The 18,279-nt window shown below is 39.5% G+C and overlaps 1 long non-coding RNA gene across 1 annotated transcript in view; it reads right to left on the bottom strand.

Moving 5' to 3' along the window:
- Nucleotides 1–481: 481 nt before the first annotated feature.
- LOC135971138 (uncharacterized) overlaps nucleotides 482–18,279 on the bottom strand; it is a 36,792-nt gene continuing 18,994 nt past the window's right edge. Inside the window, exons 2-3 of the long non-coding RNA XR_010587219.1 lie at nucleotides 8,099–8,138; nucleotides 482–1,342 (exon numbers count right to left, since the gene is read on the bottom strand). This is a non-coding gene — a long non-coding RNA (uncharacterized lncRNA). The remainder of the gene's footprint in view (nucleotides 1,343–8,098; nucleotides 8,139–18,279) is intronic.

Here is an 18,279-nt window from a genome sequence, read left to right as displayed (position 1 = left end):
TTTTTGCCATAACACCATTTCTAACAGGAATATAATAATTAAAAAAAAAATATTTCTCTCAGACCTTATTATTTTTAAAGTATGTTCTCTCATTTGCCTAATCACATTTAACATGAGAAAGCATTTTCCAACATTCTGTCTCGTTGGAATACCTGGGCTTATAACTTTAGGAAGCCATGGTTCAGTGTCTGGGATCACAGTTTGTAATCCCAGTGGAGAAGTTTGACCCGGTCTAGTTACCTTAACTCATCATGCAGAGGACCAGGAAGAGAACTGTGTACCTGAGGGATGCAGACAGAGAGTGACTGGGATTTGGAATTGCAGTTGAGGAGACACCAGGGAGACACCATGAGACATGGCAGGAAGTCCAGTTGGGCAGACAGGTCCCTAGAACGAATGGTCTAGAGAGTCAACATTAGGGAGATTCCATCCAACACTGGCTATCTAGGAGTCCAGATGCAGGTTGTCACTTAACACTGCATTTGTTTTGTTTTTTTTTTTTTTTTTTTTTTTTTTTTTTTTTTTTTTGAGGCAGAGTCTCGCTCTGTCGCCCAGGCTGGAGTGCAGTGGCGCGATCTCGGCTCACTGCAAGCTCCGCCTCCCGGGTTCCCGCCATTCTCCTGCCTCAGCCTCCCGAGTAGCTGGGACTACAGGCGCCGCCACCACGCCCGGCTAATTTTTTTGTATTTTTAGTGGAGACGGGGTTTCATTGTGTTAGCCAGGATGGTCTCGATCTCCTGACCTCGTGATCCGCCTGTCTCGGCCTCCCAAAGTGCTGGGATTACAGGCTTGAGCCACCGCGCCCGGCCAACACTGCATTTGACAAATTGTAATCACTCACATGCCTTCTTCAGAGTTTTGACCAGAACTATATACCTGCTGTCCCAAATAATGTTCCATGATCTCTTGGCTCAAGATGACATAGCCACATAGTCAAAGGCAGCAACGCTCAGATCCCTGAGTAAACATTTAAAGGACAGCTGCATCAGAGGACCCTCCAACCCATTCCCAACTGTGAGTTGAGCAAAATATTATTTTTTATTTTTAGGACTGAGTATGTGCTTCTCTTACAGTAGTTAGCATACAAGGATACTTATCCACATACAAGTATACTTCCATAGAAAGGGAAAGAGCACTATGTTCCTTGCAAAAGCCTTATCGTAGGAACAACTGAAGAACACACAGACAAGATAAAAGTGGCAGTGGCATCTGCTGATCTGTGAACCATCTACTCCTTGTATGACTTACAGACAGCCAGCAGCACCGCCCCCCCGGATCAGCTTCCTCTTCTGTTGCTGATGAATATTCAAGCGAGTGACAAGGTAGCTCCTCTTTAGACCCTCTAAAAAAGAATGACAGACCCCTGATTTAGGAACTGCATAGAAACCAATATGACTAAAAGAAGGATAAATCTTAGCAAACCTATTTGGTCTCCTTCTATGACAGCATGACAGCCTCCATAAACAATGTGTGTAGTCTGGTTTTACATGTCATATTGGCCTGAAGTTTGTACTCAAAGAGTAAACATTAAGGCAAGGAGACCTACATTGTTCTCCCACATATGCATGAACCACATCATGGTTCTCCACTGTTAGCAATTTTGCCTCCCCAAGGAACATTTGACTTTATGAAGTAAATAACAGTACAGGAGTATGTACATATAGCAAACAGTTTAGTACAGGGGTATGTACATATAGCAAAAAGTACAGGGGTATGTACATATAGGGGTATGTACATACAGGGGTATATACATTTAGTACAGGAGTATGTACACATAGCAAAAAGTACAAGGGTATGTACATATAGCAAAAAGTTTTGAAGGTGTTGTACATGAATAACTGAAATATGGAAAACATTGTTGTCTCTATCTTCAAAAGAGAGATTAAGAATTTCTTATCAAATTTGCAGATAATTAATTTGTATAGATAGAACTCTGGAACAACAGAATTTTTTTTTTTTTTTTGGAAACAGGGTCTCTCTCTGTCACCCAGGCTGGAGTGCAATAGTAGTATCTTGTCTCACTGCAACCTCCACCTGCTAGACTCAAGTGATCCTCCCATCCCAGCCTCCCAAGTAGCTGGGACTACAGGCATGGGCCACCATGCCTGGCTAATTTTTGTATTTATTTCTTTATTTTGTAAAGGTGGGGTTTTGCCACGTCTCACCATGACCAGTAGACTGGTCTCAAACTCCTGGGCTCAAGCGATCCACTTGTCTCGGCCTCCCAAAGTCTTAGGGTCACAAACATGAGCCACCACATCTGGCCAGAAAATATTTTTAATGGCAATAATAACTGATACATCTTAGTAAGGGTACATGTAAAGTAATACCTAAGAACAAACACCCTCAATGCAAACAGAGGAGAAATAAAGGCTGAGGAAGTACAGGTGAAAAAAATCTAAGAGTAATGGTGGAGTTGAATACCAGCAAGAGTGAGAGACAGAGTGGGTAGAAAAAAGTCCCTTTATGTCAATGGCCAGGAAGTTCATTTTAGACCCCTTCCCTTCAGCCTTGTAAGAAGAAATGTTAATGCCCATGGCAAGGGCTCAAGGCCTAGACACAGGGACTTTAGGTCACTGAAGATCATTGAGAAAGAAGAACTGGCAATCCATAAGTGGCTCTGAGCACTTTTTTTTTTTTTTTTTTTTTTTAACCTTTCTTCAAGGCAGTCCAGAGGAAGAGAGAAGGCAGCTATTGATATGTAGTTGAGGACATCATTCAGGACACTGGTAGAGGGACATGTTGATGAAGAGGATTAAAGATGGTGGAAAGTGTTCACAAAGAAGTCTCAACAGTTGTCACCATTTCACCAAGTGTGCTGAATCAGCAATGTGACTAAGGTTCAAAGGACAGGACATGAGTACCTACCAGGAGTGCTAACACTCTCATCCTAAGAGTAATGCTGGTGGCTGAGCAAAGACATGAATCCGAAAATTACCTTAGTGGCAGGGTGTGGTGGCTCATGCCTGTAACCCCAGCACTTTGGGAAGCTGAGGCAGGAGGATTGCTTGAGCCCAGGAGTTCAAGAGCAACCTAGGAAACATAGCAAGACCCCATCTCTACAAAAAATAAAAATAAAAATTACCCAGGCACAGTGGAACATATCTATGGTCTCAACTACTCAGAGGCCTAGGTGGGAGGATCACTTGAGCCTGGGAGTTCGAGGCTGCAGTGAGCTGTGATTGTACCACTGCACCTCAGCCTGGGCAACAGTGAACTCTATCTGAAACAAGACAAAACAAAAATTACCCCAAGGATAGGATTTGATGGACATGGTAATGGCAGTTGTGGAGAGAGGGACATGACTAAGAGTACAGCACTTTCCTTGATGGAGTACACAAAGAGGTAAGACTGCAAAATGACTGTATTGCTCACTCATGAGGAGCCTAATGGTCCCATTCACATTAAACTGTTGACAATTACCAAGTTATTGAGATATGGTCATCCTCACAATTTTTAGATATTTGAAGAAGGAAAAAGTAGGCCTTCCTTTAGAACACCACCACAATGTTTTCCCCATATAATTTGTGTACTTCATTATGAAGTATTAATGGAATTTTTCAGTCAATTAAATGCTGTATGCCAGTGCCATCAAAAGGTAATTAGTGGTAAATTAAAAGTGGCCATAAAATGGAAATGGGTGGGAGAATACTCTATTTCTTACTGATTGGTAATAGCTACCACTTGTTGAGTTCTTACTATGGACCAGGCAGTGTGCCACCAATTTAGAATCACCATCTTATAGCATCAATCCTCATAGGAGCCACATTAAGGTAGATAGTACTTTTCTGCAGCTTATACATGAAGGAGTTGAGACACAGAGGAATCTAAGCAAACTGTCCCAAATCAGTCAGCTAATAAGCAACAGAGCAGGTTTAGTCCAATTTCCACTGACTCGAAAGACAGGCACTAAACCGCTGCACACCACTGTCTCCCCATACTCCTGTGACCATGGTTTTACGCAAGAGGAGAGGTTGTTGCTTTTGCCTTTCTCCTCAAGACTCCATTGTCTTGGATGAGCTCCAGAGTATCCTAGAAAAAGCATATGCTGATAGGAAAAAAGTCCTGCCTTCAACAGATGAACCTTCTATTAACTTCCATAGCAGTAGAGCATGGACGTTTTAAGTAGGGTCTATCAGGTCTATAACCTTGAGAAAAGTAACTTTCAGGACCTCTACTTCTGTATCTGTAAAACAGGGAGGATGAGAAAAGTACTTACCTCACAGGTTGCTAGGATGATTAAAAGATTCAATGCATATAATAGCTTATGACAGTAAATGGCACACAGGAAGCACTCAATACGTTTAGTCATTATTATTTTCATTATCATCACACCATGCTTATTGCTACTGAAGGATTTAGATTTGATTTCACTGACTTCCAATCTGAAGTTCATGACTCTTTTGAAGTTGTTCCTCACTCAATACCATTCCCTTCTTCTTTAGTTAGAAGAAAGCTAAGTACATGATTCTGGGCCCTTGTATCTCAGAACACTCCTTCTCAAATATATCCTTACTCTTTCTTTTTTTTTTTTTTTTTTTTACCCTTTTTTGGGACTTCTTCTTGCCTCCACACTCAGGGTCATGCTCCGTAAATCATCTATACATTGCAATGGGCATTAAGAGCACCACGTATAATAACCCTCTTATCCCCATTATAATTGTTAACTTAATTTCCATCATAATCATCTCACCTTCAGCACCCCACACCCTCTTCCTGCCCCACCTACCATCACTCTCTATTGCATTTGCTCCCTTGTGTAAGTCAAGTTCACCCACTAAACTGGGGCACAACTGTGTGTTTTTCATCTTTGCTTTTGTCCCATTACTCTGTCTCCTCACCCCCAAAAGTTACTTAGTAGGCAACATTTAATAAATGATTTTTTTAAAAATCAGTCTGCGGCCTGTATCAGGGGTCTCCAGCACCAGGTTTGTTCGAAGGACTCACAGGACTCAGGATAAAGACATGAGCAAAAGGATACAAAGCAAAATCATCAAAGGAAAAAGATGTGTGGAGAAATCAGACACAGGCTTCCAAGAGTCCTCTCCCAGTGGAGTCAAATAAGATGCCCTTAATTCTACTCCAGCAGCTAATTGTGACAATATGAGTTAAGTGTTGTTTGTCAGGGGAGCTCAATAGAGACTAGGCACCCCATGACTGGGGACTGGTGATGTAGGCATCCTCTGCCTAGCATGTACTAAAATTCCAGACCCTTAGAAAAAAAGTAGGTATTCAGCATGAACCATATGTTTGCACAAACCAGGTGAGCCAGCCTTATCATTTAATGAAAGTTTTATATCAATGCTGGGGACTGTTTACCAGTCAGGCTCCCAGATGCCAGTCAAACGCCAATCTTACTGACTGGCCTTTCTAAGAATAGCAATCTCAGGCCTGGCTATATTAACCCCTTTCTTCACAGGTACTGGGAAACATGAAATCTAGAATGTTAGATCATCCAGCTTCTTAGAGTTCTCATTTTTGGCAGCTGTCTATAACAATGTGAGGAATTCATAAGTAACTTTGTACTAATAATCATTAACGTGCCAAAATTTGCTGTATAAATTGGTGAGAACTCAAGGCCATTCCTAGGATAATGGTAGTTTGCTTAATTTCCATTAAGATTTCTTTTATGGGAAAGAAAAGGGTTTAGGCACAATCAGTGCTCTGCGATTTGCACATGGAAGGTTCATCACACTTACAATTTGCTGCAGAAAATAAATTGAGAAAGTTTGATCTAGTCAACCTTCTCAATTAAAATGTTTGGAAACTGAGGCCCAAGAAATGCATTCCTCATTCTCAGGAGGCAGCCAGCTCCTAAGGGGTAGGCAGGTAGCCTGCGTGATGCAGCCTGTGGGCCTTGAGGTAGCCTCTGCTCTCTATGTCTTCCCTGACTTGTATTCCAGAGAACAGCTAATCTGCTTGTCTTCTTTCAGTCTTTTGACAACGGCTTTCAAGAATCTTTTCAAGTGGCAGGATAAGATGCTGCTGCATGCAGTGACGTGAGTGGAAGGAAATGACTTCACTTCTACCCTCCATGTGAAGCCCATACCATTCAAATGAAGATGTCTCTAATGACATCCTCTCTTCTCCACATCTGTGTCACATAGCAACCACCTTTCATTTAAATATTCTTTGTAGTAAGTTTACAAGGGTGAAATCCAATGTATCTAAGTGTTTTCTCAACCCTTTAGTAGCCCAGAGGCCTTTTTAGAATTCTATATCCCACTTTTCAAAGAAGCAGCACATTTTTCTCAGAAGTCACCTGGAACCTGTGATTCCTTGATTTTTCCTCTTCCACCAAGCAAAATCATACACAGCATCTGATTTCTTTATGCCTCACAGCTCTGACTCCTAGGTTCCCAGATATGATAAGATCATATTGTAGAGAGTTGTATTTGTTATACTGTGAGACTGATGCATTAATGTTTGGATGGAAAGGACTTCCCTGATGTTTATGTCAACACACAACACAGAAGGCCAAGGAAAATGACACCTTTCCCCACAAATTAGAAGGAAAAACATGGTTAACTCAAGTCTTCAATGAATGAGAAAGGAGATGTAAAGCCTAGAGAAAGTATGGTAAGAAGGAAAACAAACGGGGATAGAAAAAGAGAAAACAGACTCCTCTGGGATTTATCCAGGGGGATCTTGGATTGCGAGACAAGCTGAATTGTCAGGGACCAATTATAAGAACCTCACCAACTGCTGTCTTTAGTAAAGCTGCTGTCAGTCTTTTGTGGTCCCACAGCACTTTGTCTCTGCAACTATCTCCATATACTCACTATAAAAACAATGGATTAAAAACCTGTCTCCCTAGGGCACTCACATGAAGCAGAGTCTTCAGAGGCTTCATCCTTGTGACTTTGGGTTACCACAGACCCTACAAAGAAGAAGGAATACCCAAGGCTCCCAATAAACTCCTCTTAAAATGACTGACTGAATAAATAAACAAATATGTAAACAAATGAAAGAATATGAATAAATGGAGAAAGTGAATGCTGCTTAAAAAAACAAATGGTGGCCAGATGTGGTGGCTCACACCTGTGATCCCAGCACTTTGGGAGGCCGAGGCAGGAGGATCACCTGAGGTCAGGGGTTCGAGACCAGCCTGACCAACATGGAGAAACCCCATCTCTACTAAAAATACAAAAACTTTCGCCAGGCATGGTGGCGCATGCCTATAATCCCAGCTACTTGGGAGGCCGAGGCAGGAGAACCACTTGAACCCAGGAGGCGGAGGTTGCAGTGAGCCGAGATAGTGCCACTGCACTCCAGCCTGGGCAACAAGAGCAAAACTCTGTCTCAATAAAAAAAAAAGGCCTGAATGAAGTTGTCAGTGTAACCCAATGTAACCCAATTCTCTATTCTGAAGGACACAGTAACTGCAAAAACTGTTGTCAGAACAGTTGCTAATGCACTTCTGTAGCTTTCTCTCACCTTTACTAAACCCCTTCTTTGCTTCAGTCTCCAGTGTTCCTTTCATTTAGTTCTATTAGAAATGTTTCCACTTGGGTCTTTTTGAACTTTCATTCTGAATCTATGCAGTACTGTTGGTGTGTGTGCATGTGTGCGTGCAAGAATAAATGTGTGTAGGCGTGAATGTGTGCACATGTGTTTTAAAGTCTTATTTTATTTCTGGATTACTAGTGCTAGTCATGCTAATCATAAAAACACAGTTATTTTTAACCTCAAACCCCAAAAGAAAGCGTATCCTAAAGTTGAAAATGCATTCCAACCACCATCCACAGGTCCACCCTACACAACTGTGCATCTTCATACAGATGGCTTTAATTCATGAGACAAACGTCCACTTTCTGCCCCTTCTCTAACTGAAAGTATATCTAATATTATTTCTCTCTGAGATTCAATTACAAATGAATTATTTTTAATTTCAACTACTGAAAAAATAAACAAAGCAGCTGGGCTTGCAATAAATCACCCTGTAAATGTGTAGAAACAGTTTAGAACAAACAAGTAGACAAGCACAGCTGCCATCATCACCGGGACATTCCATTCTACGCCAACAAGGATGATCTGAGGCATCACCTCATAATGAACAGCACTTCTCAGTTCACTGGACCCTGAAAAATATACTTACACAGGCAGAAAAGATCCCAAATGAGAAAGGAACTGCTATCCTGGAAAAGTAAAAAAAATAGGCAAATGTTGGAAGTTTCTGTGCCTTTCTTTGTCCATACTACCATCTTTACTTAAAATAACAGACATAAGAAAATACAGACTTCTTTGGTTTTTAGCATGGTAGTGGCAACAAATCTGAGAAAACAGAATGACCTAAGACGGGTTCACTGGAGATTTTACCTACAACCTGCACGCACAAGGATGTTCTCAGCTTTAGGCAGAGCTGACCTTGCTCCACACTCTTCTCCTGTAAGTGGAGTTCACCACAGTGGATCGTTGCCACCACTTTATGGTGGATGGCTCCATCTAAGTCATACAAAAACTTCTACTGGACACTGATGGGAGATAAAGCCCACATGCAAAGGGAGACGATGGAGGGATATGACTGCTGAGTCACATTTGTCTTCTATTTCAATCGACTTCAATGCTACTATGAAATTGGTATTTTCTAACTTGTATTTCTATTGGTATGCTTAAGGTAATTTTTTATTCCTTTAGCCAAAAGAGGTTATAAAGTAACTAGTTTAAACATATAGGATGGTTGGAGTTCAGGACAAGCTACCCCAAAATATGGCACCTTGGCGTTTAAGAAAGTATCAGACGCTAGAAAGTCACTCTCAGCTTCTCCTTACCCCATCTCTCCTAAAACAGGCCACGAAACCCAGTAATATTTACTGTCCAAAAGCAAGTTCTTCAACACCGTTAACTGTATTTCCTACCCAGAAAACCCTGTTTGTTGTAATGCAACCTAGAATCACCGCTCTTATGACTCCCTATTTCTTGGGCTGATCTGATTTATTTTTCCCTATTGCACTTTCCAGTCCTAAACCCTCCATCCAATCCTGCTATCCACAGTAACTACAGAAAAACTCTCATATGACTTCTATTTTTATTTCAGCTTGCATGAGTTCCTTTAACTACGTAAGTTTCTTAAGAGCTGTGTTCAACTTCCTGCATGTTCAGTAATGAGGGAGCTCTGACATTTAGAGTCAGCAGACATCATCTCAATAGCCTAAAGAAATTAAGACATCAAACAATGCATTCACAATTTTAACTGCATTAAGAAAATGCAAGGGATATACTTAATTGAATAACACATGCATTTGTGGTGTGCTTTTAAGTGTATAAAGATAGGACATCTGAATTCTAGCAGAGAGATGTTGGTGATCTAGATGTGTGAGCTCTATTTTTATCCTAGAAAAATTCTCTAAGCCTCAATTTCCCTTATGGTACATAGCATGAGGACAAGAAATCTGGATACCAAACATTCAGTATTCCTTCCATGTATTGCTTATAAATTAAAAAAAATAATAAATAGGAGTTTTCCAGGATTTCTACCATGCAGTCTCAAAACCTTCTGATGATTAGTGGAAAGTTACAGCAAGACCAAAAACTATCACTTGCCATTCTTTATTCTGGGCATCTTGACTTGTATGCAGGGAGAAGGCCTTGAAGGCTTTAACGTCATAATAAGCAAGAGTACAGATCCCACATGTGTTACATTTTATTTAATTACAGCATTTCCAAAGATCATGCAGGAAATTGAACACACTGTTGGAGACATGCTTTGTTTTTTAACGTTTAGAACAAGCCTGTAGGAAATCTCAAAATTATATAATATCTGAGCTACAACAACATTTCATTTTGTGGAAGTTCATGCTTAGAAATAGGGATTGCAGGACTTATCAGGCCTTTAAACTAAACATAGAACAAAAAGAAAATATATATACACACATACATATACACACAAATGTATTCACACATGTGTAAATATATACTCATTCTATGCATAGGGTTCTATATGGACTTCAACAACAACTTATAAGTAACTTTCAGCAATGAACTAAACTTTCCCCTTTCAAAAGCATGTTAAGAATCAGAAGAAGATGAAGAAGATTCTGGGTTTTTTTTTCAAGTGAAATGTTCTAAAACACTAATAGATTTGATTTTGTAAGAGAAAAAAAGTCCAATAATTTTGGATGTTGACTTTAAAAATTATAATAGTCTAAATCAATACTTAGGGCTGAGTAAAATAGACAATGGTGAGCTTTCATAAAAACTATTTGAAAGAAAAATTACATGGCGCTTACATCTGTGCCATGTACTATTTTCTTTCATTTTGTTCAAGTCATTTGAGTTTAGGTGGAAATTCAATCTACATTTAGTAATTCATTTCCACACAAATCATGAGCACACACTGTGTTGAGTGTTTGATGTATTTTCAGAACTTTTTAATAAGTTTTTACGCTTTTTCCTTTAACCACAAGAAGTGGCACCTGGCCAAGAGGAGGAGAACTTAAATATGGTATCTGTAACTACTGCTCACCTACTTAGGGGGTGAAAAGTTTGTGGGCTACTGGAGAAGGGAGGTTTGGAGGCATAATAATGAAGCTATGGGTATGCTTTGAAGTTTGTGGCATTTTGAGCTCATGGGACTAATGGTGTTGAAAATCTAAGAGCATAAATAAAAGTATTCCAGTAGGTTTCTGTAGAGCAGTGTATACCAAGGTGACCAAAGTACATAAAAGGAAATGGTTTACCCATGAGAAGTGACTTATCTCAGCTTTGTGAATTATTTCTTCCACTTGAAATTAATGATGCCTTTGTTCTTGGTCAGTTTTCATTTCACTCTTTTAAGTGAGACTTTTATTCCTGGAAGAAACGTGCTCACCCACCCTCAGAAAAGGTCTACCCAAGTTAATTTATCAAGGCATCTTAAAAGTGAGAGAGCCCTCCCGGCCACAATACCGGAAGCTTAGTAAGAAAAATGATGGTCTAGGATCCTCGCGGGAGCCTCACTGACCCACAGTAATCAAATAATCAGAACTCAACTAACCAATTCCACTGTTCTCCTTTCTGCATTCCAGATTGCAAAGTGACCTATATTTTTAGAAGTGGGAAAGGTAAGAAGCGACAATCTTTAATCTCTGATGTTTACACAGATTGGACTGAATTACTGGCAATGAGTCTGTCCCTCAATTTTTGGCATTAAAATATCTTACATTAACCGGTTTCACTACTGCTGCTGGTGAGGGAGGAGGAGAGGAAAGAGGGCTTTATGATCAATGATAGAGAATAAGATAATAATGAAATAGAGGCACCAAAATAAGGTCATACCAATTTTAATCATTACAATTTGGTATTTGAATTAAATTTTAAAACTGAACCAATATACAATTGCCCCTTGATGTCTGCAAAGGATATGTTCCAGGACTCCCATGAATACCAAAATTCACTGTGCTCAAATACCTTACATAAAATGACATTCTACCTGCATATAACCTACACACATCCTCTTGTATGTTAAATCATCTTTAGATTACTTATAATACCTAACATGCTACAAATCACAATGGAAATAGTTGTTATACTAATTTTTTATTTCTATTACTTTTATAGTTTTATTGCCATTTTTATTTTTATTTTTTAGAACAGTTTTGATTGCGGTTGTTTGAATTTACAGATGTGAAACCCACAAATGTGGAGGGACTACTGTATTCTGAAAATAGCCTAATTTAACTAATTGCAAGCAAAGCACTGTCCTAGATGTTGAAACTAGATCCAAATGCCCTTTTAAATACTTTGGAAGTACAAGAAAGGACTTCTTTGACTTAGTAAGAAGGCAGAAAGAGGGAATGCAACCTGGAGGTTGGTGACTGTGCTTTGGAGGAGAAACACAGGGGTGCAGAGGAGCTCCTCACTGGGTGGTATCATCCTGTCTAGGAGATTGAGAGGTTGGGGACTTTACTTCAAGCTCAATGGTAGAGAATGAGACAGAGCTGGAAGAGAGATACAGGCATACCCTGAAGATATTGGAGATTTGGTTTCAGACCATCACAATAAAGTGAGTTTAGCAATCAAGCAAGTCACACCAATTTTTTTTGGTTTCCCAGTGCATATAAGAATAATGTTAGCACTATCCTGCAATCTAGTGAGTATGCAATAGCATTGTGTCAAGAACATAGTGTACATACTTTAACTTAAAAATGCTTTGTTGCTAAAAGATGCTAACAATCATTTGAGCCTGAAGTGAGTTGTAGTCTTTTTGCTGGTGGAGGGTCTTACCTCAATGGTGATGACTGCTGACTGATCACAGTGGTAGTTGCTAAAAGTTGGGGTATCTGTGGCAATTCACTAAAATAGGGCAACAGTAAAGTTTGCCACATCAATGAACTCTTCCTTTCACAAAAGATTTCTCTGTAGCACGTGATAGTGTTTGATAGCATTTGATAGCATTTTAGCTACAGGAGAATTTCTTTCAAAATTGAAGTCACTCCTCTCAAAACTTGCTGCTGCTTTATCAACTAAGTCTATGGAATGTTCTAAATCCTTTGTTGTCATTTCAACAATGTTCATAGCATCTTTACCAGGAGTAGAATCCATCTCAAGAACCACTGTCTGCGTATCCATAAGAAGCAACTCTCTTTTTTGTGGCTACATTATTCCATGGTGTTTATGTAGCATATTTTCTTTATCGAGTCTATTATTGATGGACATTTAGGTTGATTCTCTATCTTTGCTATTGTGAATAGTGCTGCAATGAACGTATGTGTGCACATGTCTTTATAAGAGAACAACTTACACGAGACCATGTCCTTTGCAGGGACATGTGTGGAGCTGGAGGCCATTATCCTTGGCAAACTAATGCAGGAACAGAAAACCAAATACCACATGTTTTCACTTATAAGTGGGAGCTAATTGCTAAGAACACATGGGTGCAAAGAGGGAAAAACACACACTGGGACCTATTAGAGGATGAAGGTTGAGAGGAGGGAGAGGATCAGGAAGGATAACTAATGGGTACTAGGCTTAATACATGGGTGATGAAATAATATGTACAACAAATCTTCACAACAAAATTTACCTATGTAACAAACCTGCACGTGTACCCCGAACATAAATTAGCAGTTAAAAAAAGAGGCAACCCTCATCCATTCAAGTTTTACCATGAGATTATAGCAATTCAGTCCCATCATTAGGCTCCACTTCTAATTTTAGTTCTCTTTCTATTTCCACCACATCTGCAAGTACTTCTTCCACTAAAGTCTTGGACCCCTCAAAGTCATTCATGAGGGTTGAAAGCAACTTCTTCCAAACTCTTGCTTCTGTTGATATTTTGACTTTCTCCTATGAACCACCAATGTTCTTAATGGCATCTAGAATGGTAAATCCTTTCCAAAAAGTTTTCAATTTACTTTGCCCAGATCCATCAGAGGAATTACTATCTATGGCAGCTATAGCCTTATGAAATGTATTTTTAAACAATACAACTTGAAAGTAAAATGACGCTTTGATCTATGGGCTGCAGAATAAATGTTCTATTAGTAGGTATTAAAAACAACATTAATCTCCTTGTACATTTCTATCAGAGCTCTTGCTTGACTATGTACATTGTCAATAAGAAGCCATATTTTGAAAGGAGTCTTTTTTTCTGAGTAGTAGGCCACAACAGCTGGCTTAAGGTGGTCAGTAAAGCAGGCTGTAAACAGATGTTTACAGATGTTCAGACCTTGTTGCTCCATTTATAGAGCCCAGGCTAAGTTGATACAGCATAATTCGTATGGGACCTAGGGTGTTCAGAATGGTAAATGAGCATTGGCTTCAACTTAAAGTCACCAGCTACATTAACTGCTAATAAGAGAGTCAGCCTGTCCTTTGAAGCTGGGCACTGACTTCTCGTCTATAACTATGAAAGTCCTAGATGGCACCTTCCTCTAACATAAGGCTGTTTTGTCTAAATTAAAAATCTTTTTTTAACTGTAACCACTTCATCAATTATCTAAGCTAGATCTTCTGGATAACCTCCACAGCTTCTACATCAGCACACACTACTTCATCTTGCACTTGTAAGTCATGGAGACAGCTTCTTTCTTTAAACATCCTGAATCGGCTTCTGCTAACCTCAAACTTTTCTTCTGCAGCTTCCTCACCTCTCTCAGCCTCCACAGAATTGAAAAGAGTTAGGGCCTTGCTCTGGATTAGGCTTTGGTTTAAGGGTATGTTGTGGCTGGTTTGATCTTTATTCCAGACCAATAAAACTTTCTCTGTATCAGCAATAAGGTTGTTTGGCTTTCACATCATTTGTGTGTTCACTGGAGTAGCACTTTTAATTTGCTTCAAGTACCTTTCCTTTGCATTAGCAACTCATCTATCTGGCACAAGAGGCCTAACTTGCAGCCTGTCTCAGCTTTTGACAGGTCTTCCTCACTAAGCTTAGTAATTTCTTGCTTTTTATTTAAAGTGAGAGACATGAAACTCTTCCTTTCACTCTAAGTGGAGACCACTGAAGGATTGTTAATGGGCCTAATTTCAAGATCATTTTATCTCAGAGAATAGGGATGCCCAAGGAGACGGAGAGAGGAAATGGCTGATCAGTGGAAGAGTCAAAACCTGTACAATGTTTATCAGTTCAGTTTTGCCATCTTATAAGGTCATGGTTCAGGGGATGCCAAAACAGTTACAATAGTAACACCAAAGATCACTGATCACCATAACAAATATAATGATGAAAAAGTTTGAAATATTGTAAGAATTGCCAACATGTGACACAGAAATATAAAGTGAGTGCAGGCTGTTGAAAAAATGGTGCCAATAGATTTGCTTAATGTAGGGTTGCCATAAACCTTCAAATTGTTAAAAAAACCAAAACCTCAATATCTGTAAAGTGCAATAAAGAAACGTGCAATAAAGTGAGGCATGCCTGTAAGTCGAGAGGGAGATTTTCTTTTTTTTTTTTTTTTTTTTTGAGACGGAGTCTCGCTCTGTCTCCCGGGCTGGAGTTGCAGTGGCCGGATCTCAGCTCACTGCAAGCTCCGCCTCCCGGGTTCACGCCATTCTCCTGCCTCAGCCTCCCGAGTAGCTGGGACTACAGGCGCCGCCACCTCGCCCGGCTAGTTTTTTTTTTGTATTTTTTAGTAGAGACGGGGTTTCACCATGTTCACCAGGATGGTCTCGATCTCCTGACCCCGTGATCCACCCGTCTCGGCCTCCCAAAGTGCTGGGATTACAGGCTTGAGCCACCGCGCCCGGCCGAGAGGGAGATTTTCAAACTGAGGGATTAGGATATGCTAGCAGTTCTCAAACTCCTTGAACTCAGAAACCCTCCTTTAAAAGTCACTGAAGCTCTCCAACAGGCTTTTTTACATGAGTTATATCTCTCAATATTTGAAATTAAAACTAATTTTTTAAAATTTTATTCATATATTTCAAGTAACAATAAATCTATTACATATTTTTAGTTTTTATTTTTATTTTTTGAGAGGGAGTCTCGCTCTTGTTGTCTAGGCTGGAGTGCAATGGCACGATCTCAGCTCACTGCAGCCTCCGTCTCCTGGGTTCAAGTGATTCTCCTGCCTCAGCCTCCCCAATAGCTGGGATTACAGGTGCCTGCCACCATGCCAGGGTAATTTTTGTATTTTCAGTAGAGACGGGGTTTTACCATGTTGGCCAGGCTGATGTGGAACTCCTGACCTCAAGTGATCAGCTCGCCTTGGCCTCCCAAAGTGCAGGGATTACAGGCGTGAGCCACCATGCCTGGCCCTATTACATATTATCACAAAAATATTTTTGTGAAAATTGTATATGTCCAAATGAAAAAAATTAGTGAAAAATGCAGCATTTCTTTATTGATTTACACTTTGAAAATGTCTTCAGTCTGCCTGAATAGAAGATAGCTGTCTCTTATTGCATTCTTATATTGACTTCTGCATTCAGTCTGCTGCAATATGTTGCTTTGGTTGAAGTATATGAAGAAAAAACAATCTTATTCAAAAATAAAGTTGGAAAAAGAAGGAGTATATTAATAGCCTTTACAAATAATTGTGTATATTATTTTTTTGATGCTCCATTAAAATATGGCAAGTATAGTTCTTAAAGAAAAAATGCAATTTAGAAATTTGAAACTATAGAAATGAGTTTTTCATGCCCTGGTATATGAAAATCTATTGGTCTACGTTGTACTTTGAATGGATCTTTCATTCATGCTTGATAGATTATCAAAGTCATACATTGGTCAATTAGAAAATATTAGATCCTTGACTCAGAGGTCTAACTGAAGGTGCTCCAAATGTTTACATATTATATTATACTAACAATAAAATTACATATATTAATATCACCACCAATTTCATAGGACAGTCTCTATGTCTTTGGAAATTATCAAGCTCCTAGTGACAGATTTAAGGTTTTTTAAATTCTAATTTTGCTCAAAAACTTGAATTTTATCATTGACAACAAACATTGTCGATTGTTTTCCTTGAAATGATAGGCTTATGTCATTCACTTCAAATAAAATTTCTACGAAATACCTAAATTTGAATCCCCATAATTTGTCTGTCAGTCACGCTTTCAAATAAAAATGGCATTGACTGTAAAAAGTGGCTGATTCAACTCACAACTCAAAGAATGACATGTTTTTCCTCAGAGTATCCATTGTATGACATTTGCAAGTGAAGTGTTTATGTTTATGTGTATTTCCCATTTTCTCACACAGAATATTAAAACGATATTATTCAAGTATCTAGATTTAATAGAATTAGCCATTTAGGCTGCTTGATTGGGACATTCTTAAGTGAAACTAGCAATTTCTTATACTGTGAGTACATGGCAGTAGATTCCAGCTAAGGTACCAATAGTTTTGCCAACCATTACTTTTATACCATTACTGCAAACGTCAACGCAATGCCAAAGGCAAATAAGATCTTAGTATTACTGTGAAAACAGTTTTGACCCCATCCAAGTGTCCTGGGAACCTCCAGGTGTCTGGAAATGACACATTGAGAATCATTAGTATGTGAGACGGCTTTAGGATGAATAAGACAAGAGTGAAATGAGCAAGATGCCGTATCATAGAATCCAACAGATCTCCATGGGATCCCTTTAATTTTTAGTTAAAAAATCTTCAAGCCATGATATTTGATTGTTCCTTTCAAATTTATATGTCTTTTTGTTGGTACAGTGTCTACACACATTAACAAGCATCCCACAAACATTTTAAGTCATGATACTGATCAGATGCTATTCTTATCAAGCTACTTACTATTGGAAAGTCCTCAAGTATTTCACCACTAAACTCTACATTACCTGTTAGCTTGAGATGCCTATTTTGGGGGTATATTCTTCTATTTCCATTTTAATTACAAAATTGTTTGAGAATGAATGTTGAATTTTATTAAATGCATTTTTTGGCATGTAAGAAATGGATCCGATGTTTGTTCTCATTTGAACTACAAATATAGTTCAATAATAATAAATACTATATAATATTGAGCCAGACTGCATCATGAACCTTAGATCGTGAACATACTGTATTGACTGACCAGCATCCTCTTCTTTGAGAAGCGACCACTCACCCATTCCATGTTTTTGGTGGAGCACTCAATCGTTGCATATACAGAAAGGCACAAAGACAATGAGCAGAAAACAATGAAGTGGGTTGACCCAGAGGTGGGCATACAACACAGTATCGGCCAGAGTTCCTTCCTAAGGGGGCTATAAAATTGCTGGAAGAAAGACAGTCTCTTACGACTGGCACTTCTGAGCTTCAAGAATATGAACCTCAGGCCGGGCGCGGGGGCTCACGCTTGTAATCCCAGCACTATGGGAGGCCTAGGCGGGCGGATCACGAGATCAGGAGATCGAGACCATCCTGGCTAATACGGTGAAACCTCGTCTCTACTAAAAGTACAAAAAATTAACCGGGCATGGTGGTGGGCACCTGTATGCTCAGCTACTCAGGAGGCTGAGGCAGGAGAATGGCTTGAACCTGGGAGGCAGAGCTTACAGTGAGTCGAGATCACGCCACTGCACTCCAGCCTGGGCGACAGAGCGAGACTCCGTTTTCTTTTTCAAGAAAAAGAAAAAAGAATATGAACCTCAAGTTGCTGACTGCCATCTCCCTTTCCCCACAAGGAAGGTGTAGTCAACATATTGAGAGAAGTAGCGCTGAGAAACAAAAGAGAATGACATTATTTAAGCCTGTGGATAATTTTATGTCTAAAGTCACATTAATTCCTGGTCCTACTGGGTCCATAAACTGCTATGGACTCTTAAAGAATCACAGGTGAGTTTCACATGGCAATCACAAAATGTTAACACACCCTACTTGATCAGGGTTAACATTTTTTTTAAAGTTCTATTGAA

Source organism: Macaca fascicularis, chromosome 6, assembly GCF_037993035.2.
Source record: "Macaca fascicularis isolate 582-1 chromosome 6, T2T-MFA8v1.1".
Taxonomy (NCBI): Eukaryota; Metazoa; Chordata; class Mammalia; order Primates; family Cercopithecidae; genus Macaca; species Macaca fascicularis.
This window is presented reverse-complemented; position numbering and strand designations above follow the sequence as displayed.